Source organism: Pteronotus mesoamericanus, unplaced genomic scaffold (assembly GCF_021234165.1).
Source record: "Pteronotus mesoamericanus isolate MK-2021 breed Mesoamerican mustached bat unplaced genomic scaffold, CSHL_Meso_final contig_50, whole genome shotgun sequence".
Lineage (NCBI taxonomy): Eukaryota > Metazoa > Chordata > Mammalia > Chiroptera > Mormoopidae > Pteronotus > Pteronotus mesoamericanus.
In genome coordinates this window covers 19,161,932-19,175,230 of record NW_026555186.1, presented here as the reverse complement: position 1 = coordinate 19,175,230, position 13,299 = coordinate 19,161,932, and the positions used below count along the sequence as shown (strand labels likewise).

At 39.5% G+C, this 13,299-nt stretch overlaps 1 pseudogene; it reads right to left on the bottom strand.

Moving 5' to 3' along the window:
• Positions 1–4,968: 4,968 nt before the first annotated feature.
• LOC129074419 (60S ribosomal protein L17-like) lies at positions 4,969–5,526 on the bottom strand (annotated as a pseudogene).
• Between the last annotated feature and the right edge of the window lie 7,773 nt (positions 5,527–13,299).

Sequence of the window (13,299 nt, the reverse complement as noted above, 5' to 3'; positions counted from 1 at the left end):
AAAATACTTTATAAAAGATCACTCCAGTGGCTGTGTAGAAAATGAGTTGTAAAGAGCCAATAGTGAAAGCAAGTAAACTAATGAATGGCTACTCTAGAACTTCAAGCTCTAGACAATGATGTCTTGGACCAAGGTGGAGGTGTACAGGTGGGAAGAAGGGCCCATTGTCAGTCTGTGCGCAAAACACTTGGGCTCACACCTAATGTACAATGAGCACTCAGTCTAATATCTAACTCTGATTGTCATTATCATTATTACTATTGGCTTGATAAAATAAAATTGAGCCAAGTAATGGGTCAACGTAACAGTGGCTGTAAGAATATTACTGAATTTAGAACAAATTAGATAAAATGAGCCATATATTATTCATATGCAGAGATTTAATTAATGTTACTTTTCTGACACTATTTTGGATACAATGTTTTCAACACTTTTTGTGTTTTGAGAACAAATCCATCATTTACTTTTTTCAGGATGCACTGTTTAGTCATTTTGTAGTGAAAGAATCCTGATTATCTTCAAATGACAGATGTGAAACAGTGAATTCTAAGTTGTGTGGAAGATGTGATATAGTGCATTGCTTTGGAATTTATTATGAGCAAGGAGTTGGAAAAAATTAGGGAGTTAATATCCAGGAAGAAAGCAAAACTAAAAAATGACACAGATACATTAGTGTATTTATGGATACATGTCATGCAGTTTGATGCCAGCAAAGCCAAATGAAGAAGTAACGTTCTGAAAACAACTTACAATTACCAAGACTGCTAAGCTCTGAATCAGAGAAATATGAAGATTAGGGACTTTCAAACATATAACATTGCTATAGAGTTATTGAAAGTTACCAGAGAGAGAGTCTTTGTCTCTAGCGCTTTAACAAATGCACGTTTCTTTCCAGTCTACCCTTATCAAGCAAGCTTGTATTTGTAAGCTAAATTATTCTGAGACAGAGAAAGTTTAAATGAATGACAGACATCACTGCAATCCTTTAAGGTCATGCTGATCTCTTCAAATGTTAGAATTCACTAGAGTAAGGTTGCCTTTTCAACTAAGTGACCCCATCACTTAAGTGTAATCCTTGTAATGAGTATAAATCTAGCAACACAGTATAAGAAAACACTAGATTCTAAATGAAAATATTCTACTAGGGCAAAAAGAGGGTGTTTTCAAAATGTAGGCACCAGTATTCTCCGAGCAGTGTGGTTTTTAGATATACTAGAGTAGTTACTTAGGTTTACTGAACACCAGCAGTTTTGGCAGTGAGTTTCTGCTACCTTCTAAAGTCTTCTCTTTTCTTTTTTCCTTCCTTCCTTCCTTCCTTCCTTCCTTCCTTCCTTCCTTCCTTCCTTCCTTCCTTCCTTCCTTCCTTCCTTCTTTACTCTCTCCATCCCTTCCTTCCTTCCCTCTTTTCTCCCTCCTCCTCCTTTCCTTTCTCCTCCTCCCTCCCTACCTTCCTCCTCCTTCCTGTTTTAAAATTCAGATGATAAAAATAAAAGTTTCTCTCAGTACTTTCATAAAGATATATTTGGATAATTAGAAATATATCTTTAAATCAACAAAACAAAAATCACCTAAAATATAAGCAAAAAACAGCATTCCCCAAAATATGTTCTATGGATCACGAGTTCTTCAAGGCATCACTCAAAAGAAATCTCAAATGTACTGTCTGCTTTATCTCAGATCTGCTTGAGTGCCACATTAAGCCTCTTTTGTCACTATGTGGCATGACCTTTTCAAGGTCATGGTCAGCTACAATCTCATTAAAATAGAAGAAAGTTAGCAGAACAGATAGAGTACCTGCAGCTGTATCTGGTCCCCAGACTGTAATCAATATTTATCATCTTCCACTTCTACCACCCATTCTAGATTGCCTCTACCCTTAGCCATCACTTTTGCTGCTTTAGAATGGGTGCCTGATGGACTAACTCAGACCTTTGTCTCTGAGTGTCTAACTCCTTGGTTATTATGTATCAGGAATGGGAGCATCAAGACACATTTCAGTGAACCTCCTGAGTTCCAGGAATATTCCTCTATCCTCCTATTATGTAACAGCAACCCTAGCACCTCATGATACTTAAGAAAGACTTCTACCACCACTATAGTGACTCCTTCCTTTGATTGCTGGTCCACAGGCATGAGAGCTCAGAGTGACTAGGTGGCAGTTATGGCTGCAGGCTCAGTGGAATGGAACCTATACCATAATCCCTGGTGGAAAGTAGTCCCATGGAAACCATGGCCTCTAATGCAGTAGAACCTAAGTTGTAGGAATGGGAAGCACAAAAATGAAATGAATTACTGGGAATGATGGTGAGAGGGGCTAACTTTACTTGCATCCCTTCATCCCTAGACAATATATAATATTTTAGCTATTATACTGAAGCACCATATATCAGATATTGGCACAGTGCATCTGAGAGAGCTTCCTAACCTGGAGGGTTTTGTCTCTGAACTGCTATTTTACTTGAATCTTTAATAGGCCATTGCAGCAATCTATCAGATCTTCTGCTTCTGGATAAGCTGGCTTATGGTAGGACAAATGGACCTGCGGTCATGCACCCTTACAAGTGATATGCATCCTTTGCTGCAAAATGTGTTTCTTCATGTGAGATCCCATGGAAGTAAATCAGGAATTCTAAATGTACTCAGGTAGTGATCAGGAAAGGCAAACACATATAGAACAGGTTTCATTTCTGCTCTCTCCAGAGTGGAATGTCTCAAGACATAGAAAATGACTCTTACCTCTATAATTTTACCTAAGGTGTTGGATTGCTTCTAATTCAAACTTTCTCCTTAATCAATTAACTTGGTTCTTATTTCACAACTATTGAATGTCCACAATGTATTAAGCTATAAAATTTTCTAAAAAAAAAAATATGTACATCGCACAACAAGTTTTTGTCCCTAACCCTTAGGTTCCAATGGTGAAACAAATTCATATAAATTTGAATTTCTGAGGATGCTGCTTTTATGTAAAGTTACTCTAGGACATTGAAGATGTGATAAGCAGACAGCAAAGAATTTGTTTTGTTGTTGTCTGTGGAACTAATTAAATACATGGATGGACAAACATGTCAAATCAGTATGCTCCTCTGATTCATTCAAGAAATCCCAAGAGAATGAGATCTGTTTCTATCAATGTCTTAATTGCTCTAAATCACCCTGGTGCTCCCAGATCTAGGTGTATAATAACTATAACATAAACTTTTTATGGCATATTGTTTTTAGACTAGTGAACCAAAATTCATTTTCTTTTGGATTGGGGAACTAATTCATATTCTTATATGTAAAAATACTGAAAAACTTTGTATTAAGTAGATCCATTCTATAGGCACACAAATAAGAAATAAACACTGAAGATAACATGGCATTGCAAGTCAAGATGCCTCCTGCATTGCCTCCCAAAAAGACCATGGTGGGCAGGTACATGCACATTCCTTGTCACATGGGAGGGAAAATGGGGCTGATTTAAAGATATACAAGACCAGCTAGGTGGTACCTTCCTGAGCTCATTTAGGGGGGCTTGGGTGGGTGACAATTGTTCTCTAAATCAGGAAGCTCCAGGTGTCAGTCCTATCACATTGAGGCCTTTAGAGCAGATGACGAGGCTAGACTTACTGAGATGCTGCAGTGGCATTTCTGCTGGCTGCTCTGCTCCAAACCAACTAAACTGAACTCTCTGTGCCTCTGCTTCCTTATTTGTAAAATGGAAACAATAGTAGGAACCCTCCTCCTGAGGGGGTCAGAATGATTAAACAAATTAATATGTGTAACATACTTAGAATACCACCTGGCTCATAGGAAGTATTCAGTGTTAGTTGCCATCATCATCATCATCATCATCATCGTCATCATCATCATCATCATCATCATCATCTTTATTTCACAGGTATCCTTCTGGGTATGAAAGTAAATTGAACTTAATAAATATGCCTCCATTAACTTGTACTCCAAAAACTGAAGGAGTTCAGATGGCCTAAAGTGATAAAGATTTTTTTTAAGATTTTATTTATTTTTTAGAGAGAGGGGAAGAGAAGGGGAGAAACATCGATGTCAGAGAGAAACATCCATCGGTTGCCTCTCGTACATGTTCCGTCCAGGTACCGAACCCACAACCCAGGCATGTGCCCTGACCAGGAATCAAACTGGTGGCCTTTCACTTTGCAGGACAATGTCCAGTTAACTGAGCCACATGGTTCAGGGCATGAAGATTTTAATAACTGACTTTTATAATTGTGCACTAATTTCCTGTATACTTTTCTTCAAACTATTTCTGAGAGAAGGTATTGTGGGTTAAATTGTGTTCTGAGAAAGCTTTGTTGAAATCCTAACTACTTTTACCTCAGAATGTGATCTCATTTAAAAATAGGGTTACATTACACACATCATTGCTGATGTAATTAAGATGAGGTCATAATGGAGTAGGGTGGGCTTCTAATCCAATGTGACTGTGTTCTCATCAGTAGAGGGAAATTTGGACGTAAGGGTGCCCACAAGGAAGATGATCTGAAGACACACTAGAGAAGATGGCCATGTGATGATGGAGAGAGGGATTGGAGTGATCATCTTCTAGCAATGCAGCAGCAAGAACTCAGGGCAGATACCAGAAGCTAGAAGAGGCATGGAAGGGTTTTCTTCTATGGGTTTCAGGGAGAGCATGACCATGCTGATATGTTGATTTTGGACTTCTAGCGTCCAGATCTGTGAGACAATAAATTTCTGTTGTTTTAAACTACCCATTTGTGGCACCTCATTATGATAGTCCTAGGAAACTAATACAGGAGAGAATAAAAAAAAATATGACTGAGGGGAAAACACAGCATTCAAAGCTTAGAGTAGTGTTCAAATGCTGAAGGTGTCACTTTATGTTTTCTCTGATCATTTTGACAAAATCCTACAATCCGATCTTTCCCCCCTGCTCATTCTTCTTCTTCTTTTTTCTTTACTTTTATAAGTACTTATTTTATGCTGAATTTACTCCCGGGCCATTAGCTTTTGTTTCTTCAGTTTCTTCTGGGATATTATTTTCTTCCATACAACTTCGTCTTCTGGTTTAGGAACAATTCGCTCTTTTTCAGTGAGGATCATCTCAGTGTGGCAGGGAGAGCTCATGAATGGGTCACTCTGCCCATAAGCTCTGTAAGTTCTACATTGTGTCTTGGGAGCTGTGTTCACCTGGAAGTGCTCAACAACACATCTAGGTTAAGTACATCTAAGCCTTAAGTTCAGCATTACTCTCTGCATTTTTAAGCATGTGCAGAAAAAATTCAGTACTCTTTTTGGGCCACCAACCCTGTGTCCAGCCCCATGCTTGACCTTGGTACACCTACCAACTCCGCCATTGAATCAATGGAATGGGGACACACTGCTTCTTTAAAGTGACATCTTTCAGATACTTGGTGGCTTTTTGAATATGCCTACCCTTGATGGACTGGGCAGTTTCTCAGGTATTTTAAAGTGAACATGAAGATTTGAACTTCTTGATTTGCATGATGTTGTGGGTTTTTCTGGGTCAAGTGAATAGCGAACCATTTTCAGAGGTCACCTCTGGTCACTTTTGGGAAGAAGAAGAACCCCCACTCCCATTCTAATCTAGCTCCAAGATCTGCTTTTTAGGGGAAGACTTTCTTCACCAATATATAAGTGGTAGGATTATGAATTTACATTCTTTCCCATCAGGCATTTGAAGAAACCTCCTAAAATTTTGTTCCTTATTCGTTCTTTTTATTTTATTTTATTTTTCCTATCAGAGCAGAGTGCCAAAGCAACAATAAGCCTTGTTTACTTGTTTAGGTTACCCAGAGTCACAACCATTCCCCCTCCTGGGGGTCTTTAGAAAGAGGGGACATATATAGTTTTGTGCTGAGTTACTCACCATGCTTTTTCCCTCTTCTTCATCACCCAACTTCAATATCATTTAATTATTTTCAGAGGAAAAGTGGCCTGTCTTTGCACTGCAGGCACCATATATATTCATACTACTTAACTTCTCCTAGTTCTAGAAACAGCTACTGGACACACACCATTTGTCAGGGCCAGTTTAATCTTTCCACAGTTATCATCTCAGATCCAGGGTGGCCAGGCCAAGATTTATTTGTTTTCAAATAGTTTCTCTCCTCTAATAATCTAGAAAATCCTTCCAGAATTACCAGTAAGTCTTTTTTTCACTTTGTATAAGTGTACAGTCAGATTCAAAATTTCATAGATGTCTAACCTGAAAGTAATAGAAGAAAGAGGTGAGGTTTATAAGAATATCTTGAACTCAGCTAATTTTCTCTTGATTTATGTTTACTACCCCTCAAGTTCTATGGGATGGTAAGGTTTTATCCAAGTCAGCAGGTACGTTTTTTTTTTGTTGTTGTTTTTATGACTATTCCTCAAAATATGTTTGCAGTCAGCACTGCATTCTTTTTAATAGTACAAACAAGTGACTACTTGCCCTACTGATTCCAACTGTTATTTTGTAATACATATTAAGTTTAAAAGTAACTTTAAAAAATATATATAGTATACTTTTTCAGAGGTATCAAGCAAGGGCATGAACAAGGGCACCAGCCTATGCATCAAGCAGGATCCTGCTTTGTATATTTTTAAAAGAGAGCTGTTAAAGTGGCTTTAGTTCCTTCTGCTCCTTGATTAAATCTTGATTAAAATCAGTGCTGCAGTTAGAATGGGAAGCAGTCTTCTTTCTTTCCCTGCTGTAGGTAACATCACTTGATTGCTTGAGACAGTTAAGGGTGCTTGGGTAGTAAAAGGACAGCAAGATTAATGGGCAGGCATTTCCATAGTAACAGCAAAGCACTCTGGGAGACAGAACCACTTGGGGGCGGAGCTACATAAGCCAGGATTTCAGCTCCATGGCAACAGCATAGTGTAGGGTGGGGATGAACACACTACAAAATTTAGCAGTGGTCTGTTTAGTGGAGACAATGTATAATCAGACTTGTCAATCTATTTTAAAATCCAAAGTTAAATAAATCAAATTTGAGACCACAGCTGATGCAAAACATTTAAAATACACTGTGCATCCACTCAAAATTTCTGAAGCATAAGCACAAATAGTTTAAGAACTATCCAATTGTGACAACTTGTTAGTTTAAAAAAATCCAATTACCAAGATTTTTGTCCCAGAGTAGTTGCAGAAAATTACACAATTAGAGCAATTTTTTCTCAGCTGCTCCACCACAGAAAACGAAAGTAATTATACAAAAATAGTGTAAAATACTTTTCATAACATGTGAGTTAGATTTTTGCTTTCTTTAGAAGAAATTCTTTTTTTTTTCCTCTCTAGATATCCATCTCAACAGAGTTGAAGAGAGACGGCAGTGAAAAAGAGAAAGCAATAGCTAGGAGAATAAAGAACAGGGCAAGGGAGTGAAATACTAAATAACTTGGGAGACGCTGAAAAGAATTCAGAAAGACCTAAGAAGCTGGCAGTCCAGTTAAAATGAGTAAAAGAAATTTGACACAAAATTGTATTCCTCTCACTGTTATTAACGTCAGAGTTAAAGTTTCTGAAGGCCTCCTTTATTCTACACAAAATTATAATGCATTCAGGGAACTTACCACCCACTTAGGAAGAGGCATTACTTTCCATCTAGGCCTTTTGAGTCAGGCCCAGAGAACCAGTGAAACAAAAGGTTGGAAATCATCTGGTGAATTGGAGATCAGTTAATTGCTAATCAGGTCCATTAAGGTAAATGTATATGTTTGCATCTGCTCTCTATTAGAATAGTTGTCACCTGGAATTATTTACTGAGATTTTACTCAATGTACACTGTGAGTTTGGAAAACAGATACTAGTGATTCAATCCAGTTCCTGCTCTGGGCTGTCTATTCTATAAGTACACTTTGTCCCCAGAAGGATCTGGATGCCAAATGTCACTTAAGAATGCGAACAGTCTGGCCTCAGTGTCTCAGAGAAGAGCAGTGCCTATTGCTAAGCATCCACCTTCCATATCCTACATCTGGAAAGAAAGCTTTACTCTCAGGAATATCTGTGGGATCACCTGCTGAGCATCGGGGCCCATAACCTGGGAGCTGTCCTCCTCCCCTGCTGTCCACACAGCATAACTGTGCTGTGACCCTGATTCCTTGACTGTAGTTGATTGAGGTAAGAAGGGGCGCCTAAGTCTTATTTGGCTAGTCAGGCCATTGTCCAGGGTTTTGGGGATTCGGGATTTGGAGAGCTGCCTCAGTCTATCACCAATGATGAAAGCTGTAAGATGTAAAACTCTGGAGCTATTAGGGACCATGTTTTCTGTCATGTGAATACAATCTCAAAAGAAAAGAATGAAAACAGCAAAGGAAAACAAAAACAAAAAGTAACAGGAATCAGAATTTCTTCTAAATACTCAACAGCAAACCTGTTGGAACAATGCCTTCAAAATTATTTCCAATCTCAAATTCTATATCCATCCCAACTACCAATCAAAAAAAAAAGTGTAGAAGGAATTCATATGCGCAAGATCTCAAAAATGTACTCCCCAAACACAGTTCCTAAGAAAACTATTGGCAAAGGTGTGCCACTGAAAGAGGAAAGTCAACTAAGAAAGAGGAGTACATGGGAAAGGGAATAAAAAGGCAAAGAGACCTGAAGGAGTAGGGGGATCCCCAGATGGCTGCTGTGCACCAGCGGTAGAGGGCCACTAGTCCACACTGAAGCATGTCCACCAATTACCCTGATTCTGTGTCCAAAGTGAACATGTACATATGCACACCAAAGTACATTGAATTGAATTAAGCTAATTAAGGGTCTGTTTTTATCCATTAAATGAACAATTCATAGATTTAATCAATTCTTGTCTACTGGAGCATTGACCATAATCTGTTACAAAATCTGTTACATAAATATTCCTGTCAGGAAAGATGGACTCTTCAGATACAAAATACAAATTCCACTTCAATCATAGTTTTGTCTTAGAGTGTCAAAAGAGTGAGACTATGTATCTGGCTTGGTTTGTTCCTTAAGTATTTTTTACTATGTATGTATAACTTAGAATTGGCATTTAAAAAAGACATACATAGATTGATCATAAGAAATGAACTTGGATATAGATTAAAGAAGTTGTTCTGTGGTTTGGGTGGGGGTTTTGGTGATGATGCTAAATGGCTGTGTGACTTTGGGTCAAACGCAACACAAAATCACCAAAGATTTGAGGGTTCTGGCCATAAAAACTGAAGCTCTCTGATTGTTGATGATTCCATTATGAGAATACCTAAACTAAAAAACATAAGGATAAAAGGTAATAAAAAATAATAGAATATATCTAGAAATGCTCTGCCCAATGAGGCTTCCTTGGAAATTGGGAACTCTCCACTGTCTCTGAAAAAGAAGGTTGGCAGAACAGCCTAAGAGGGACGGAGGAGTGAATGTCATTTTACCCAGCACCGTTTGTCTTCTCTTTATTTCCTTTAATGTGTATTTTCAGAGTTATTTTTTGCTTCCTTGAGCTGGCATTCATCTTCTACAACTTTATTTTCAGATTGTCTTTTTTTATTCAAATAATAGTCTGCCTCAATTTGAGTATTTGCCAGAAATATTAAGATGGCATGTTTTTATTCACTATGTTTAATACCCATTTCCTCTTTTTCCTTCCAACCTTTACTTTGTACATTCTCTTCTTACCTTGTGATCCCCATTATCTCCATTCTTTCATTCACATTCCCCCCCCCCATAAAAACCTATGTGCAAGAAAAAGATTCATAAATATATTCACTGAAGGACAAAATTTGCTTCAGATAATGCTTATGTGTGCCTCAAGTAAATTGCATTCAACTCCCAATAAAAAAGATACAACTATGGTGGCCTCAGCATATAAGGGTTTATTTTCTCATGTAATGAGAGATCTGGAGGCCAATAGTTGATGACTTTGGTATAGCAGCTCAAAGTCTCTGATTATCTTGACCTTTTCCTTATGGTTCTCAGATAACTGCTCTTGTTTCTACCATTATCTATATTCCAGGCAGGAAAATTCAGGAAAGTTGGAAGAGAAAAATGTTAGCTTAGACAATGCACTTTAAAGAGCTTTTCCGGAAGCCCTACCTAATGACTCCTGCTACACGGGTCAGAACTGCGTCATATGACTGACTATCCATAGCTATAAAGGAGGCTGGCTGCCTAGTCTTTTACCCGTCACATTGCTAACCAGAATAAAATCAGGTTGGTTAGTATGAAAGTAGGGGAGAATGGATATTGGGTAGGCACCTAGCTGTCCCACCACATGTATTCTTCTGTTTTGTATTCTAACAGAGGATAAAGCTTAAGATCAAATGAATGAATCTCAAGCTACAGAATTTCAGATATTGGTCAGGGAGTAGGAGGCATTGTGTTGTCAGGGGAGCTTTTACCGGGATCTCTAAATTCTTATCATGTTGGCCATAGTGTACTCTGTCTCCTCTTAAGGCTGGCCTCTGTAAAGGTATGATTGAGCATTAATGTGTGACCTGAAATCTTTTATCTTTGACTGGCTGCTTTACTCGTGGGGTTGAGAGATGCCTGGAGGAAGTGGGGAAAAGAGAGGTGGGGGGAATGGAGGTGGAGACTCAGATTTTCTGCTTTATAGACCATGTGAATCAAACATGGGTTGTGGCTCAGATGGATCACTCTTAACAAAGGTAGCATCAAAGACATTAGGGAGCAAAATCTCAGTATTGAAACAATCATCAAACTGGTCTGCACAGATATCAATGAATTTCCTATAAACTGTTACTTTCCAGAAGATTTAAGTTGTGCCATTAGAATGGTTTCAAGGAATACAGGGACAAGTGCAAGAAGTACAGTTCTCCCCAGGTACTTCTGCAACTCCCCCGGAAGTTCCCATATCTTCAGGGATGAGCTCTGACTGTTGCATGACACAGTCTAGGTGGGCTGGGACTCTGTAACTTTAGAAGCGACAGTTCCACAGAGTGATTTTTCAGGGCTAAATGCAGCACACCTCTGCCTCATCACTTTGGATGTTGACATTGCTACCACCTGGACACCACTAGATCTGGAAATCTTCCTGCCTATGGAAATGGATCTTACCTGCTATGTCTCATGGCTGGTGATTCTTACTGCTTTATTTGCAGTTGAGAAGAAAAATACTTCCCATATGCTATACTCAGCTGTAAGGAAGTCCCACATGAAGGCTTCTTGAGCCCTCCAAATTACAGGGATTAAATGACAGTCCTTTAGATTTATATATGTAGCCCCTTTCTGCCATTGTGCATCCATGCCTCCAGGTGGGCTACGTTTGGGTGAGTTTCAGTATCAGCCATTGCGCTTTCTTGGAAAGACCACTCACTCTCAGCAATCAGGAACTGTTGCTGGGTCTAATTTCTCTTCTTCCCTCATGGCAAATCCTCTCAGAAGGTCCCTTTTCCCCTGGTCATTATTGGACCAACCCAAACACAGCCATACTAGTCTGATCTGTATGGTGGGCTGGAGTCAAGTCTTTCTCAGTAGAGTCTCCTTAGCAACTCTATAAATCAGGAGATGTAAAGTTTAAAAATTTAAAATTTTTAAACTTTAAAACTATCACTCAAAAGCTAAAAGTAGATATTTTAGCTTTGGAACACACTAGAATTTACCCTTTGCATAACTGACTTAATGGCCATAAAACACACGATTAGCAAGACCAAGCCCTGGAATAAAAAAATCTACCTTAGTTACTCCAAGTGGGTATGTGTTGGAAGTGGTGGGAAAAATCCACTTAGCCTAACACCTGTTGCCCACCAATGATTCTCAATGATTTGAGGAACAAAGAAGTAGGAGAGGCACAATGAGAACCAAAATATTACCATGCTTACTGATAAAAATCAGATGGGAGGATGTGACTTTGTATCTATTAGACAAGACGAATAGTTAGACTTACCCACCCAGTCACTACAGTGCTAGGCTGGGGCAGGCCAAGGGAAGGAATGGCATTGCTGAACTAAGCATGCCTGACTTTCCTTCCACTTGAATCCACCCTATTAATCATTCCCCTCACTAGAGGTAGTGTGAGTGGAGGGCACCGACAGCTGGGCATGTGTTTAGAGAAACGCCCCTCTTGTGGAACCTGAAAGTGGGCAATGGCCTTTCCTTCCAACGGTCACCTCCTGGTTTACAGCTGGTGGGGTGGTTATTATACCATCCTGCTCCTAGTTGTATATTCACGCGTTTGCTTTTTCTACCTTACTTGTCATTTCCTAGACGCAGTTCCCTCTTCACGGCCTGAGCACTTGACTCTCCTGCTCATTTGCATTCACTCTGGTTCTCACTTCATAATCAGGAAGTGCTTAGTAACTAAGTTTGTCTTTGATGCAGGGAGACACCGTCTTCCCCTCAAAATATTTTCTTTTTTCGGTCACTCTGAGGAAAAAACTTCCTGTTCAGAACCAAGCTCTGCAGTGGAGGATGCAGTAAAGTGGGTTAGCCAGGACCTGCAGGGGCCCTCAGTAACTGCACTCCACTTCAAAGACCATGTGCCCACCAAGGCCTCCTTTCACTCTTGGCCTTACATCTAAGGATTATGCTCCCCTAGAATATTCTGAAGTGGCTACTGAAGAATCTTGTGAAGTCAAGGCACAAAGAGCCATTCTGTTCTCAGAAATGCCTACATTTATACTACTGAGAGTCTCGCACTTATATATTAAATCTCCTGCTCTCTATCCTGCGGATTTCAATCTGGCGGGACTGCCACATGTCTTTGTGCTCTGTACCGCACACGTGCATATGGTGCATGCTAAATATAAGTGCTGTTTGGCAGGATCCTTCTTTCTCTTCCTTTGTTTCTGAAAATGTAGTGAAGAAAATGTGTAATGTGTGCCCTCTCCAAAATGAGAGAGACTTTCAGGAAGTGGAACTATCTTGACAACAAGCCATACATTTTACATATTTCAGCATGTGGCAGTAGTGGCAGCAGTAAGTGTCCGCTGCTTTGTCTGGTCAAACCAGGACTGCTGAGCAGGTTTGTATCCTCTCTTTAAAGAGGTCAAGCAGCTTCCTGCATGGCTGCACCATTTGACTGAGGTTCCAGAGCCTGGTTTTCAGATACTGCCAGTCCTTCCCTCTACTCACATACTAGTCAGGTTAGGTCAGTGTATGGTGCAATAACAAACAACTCAAAGCTCTCAGTGGCATAGCACAATGTATCTTTATTTTCTAATCATGATAGATGTCCAATGTCAGTAACTGCTCATCAAAGTCACTCAGGCCCAGGCTCATAGAGGCTGTGGCTTGATATGTGTCTGTACTATCTTTGCAGCCATGGATCAGAAATGTGGCAAGTCACACTCTGGATATGAGAGCTTCCTCTGGAAGGGACACATGTCACTTCTGCT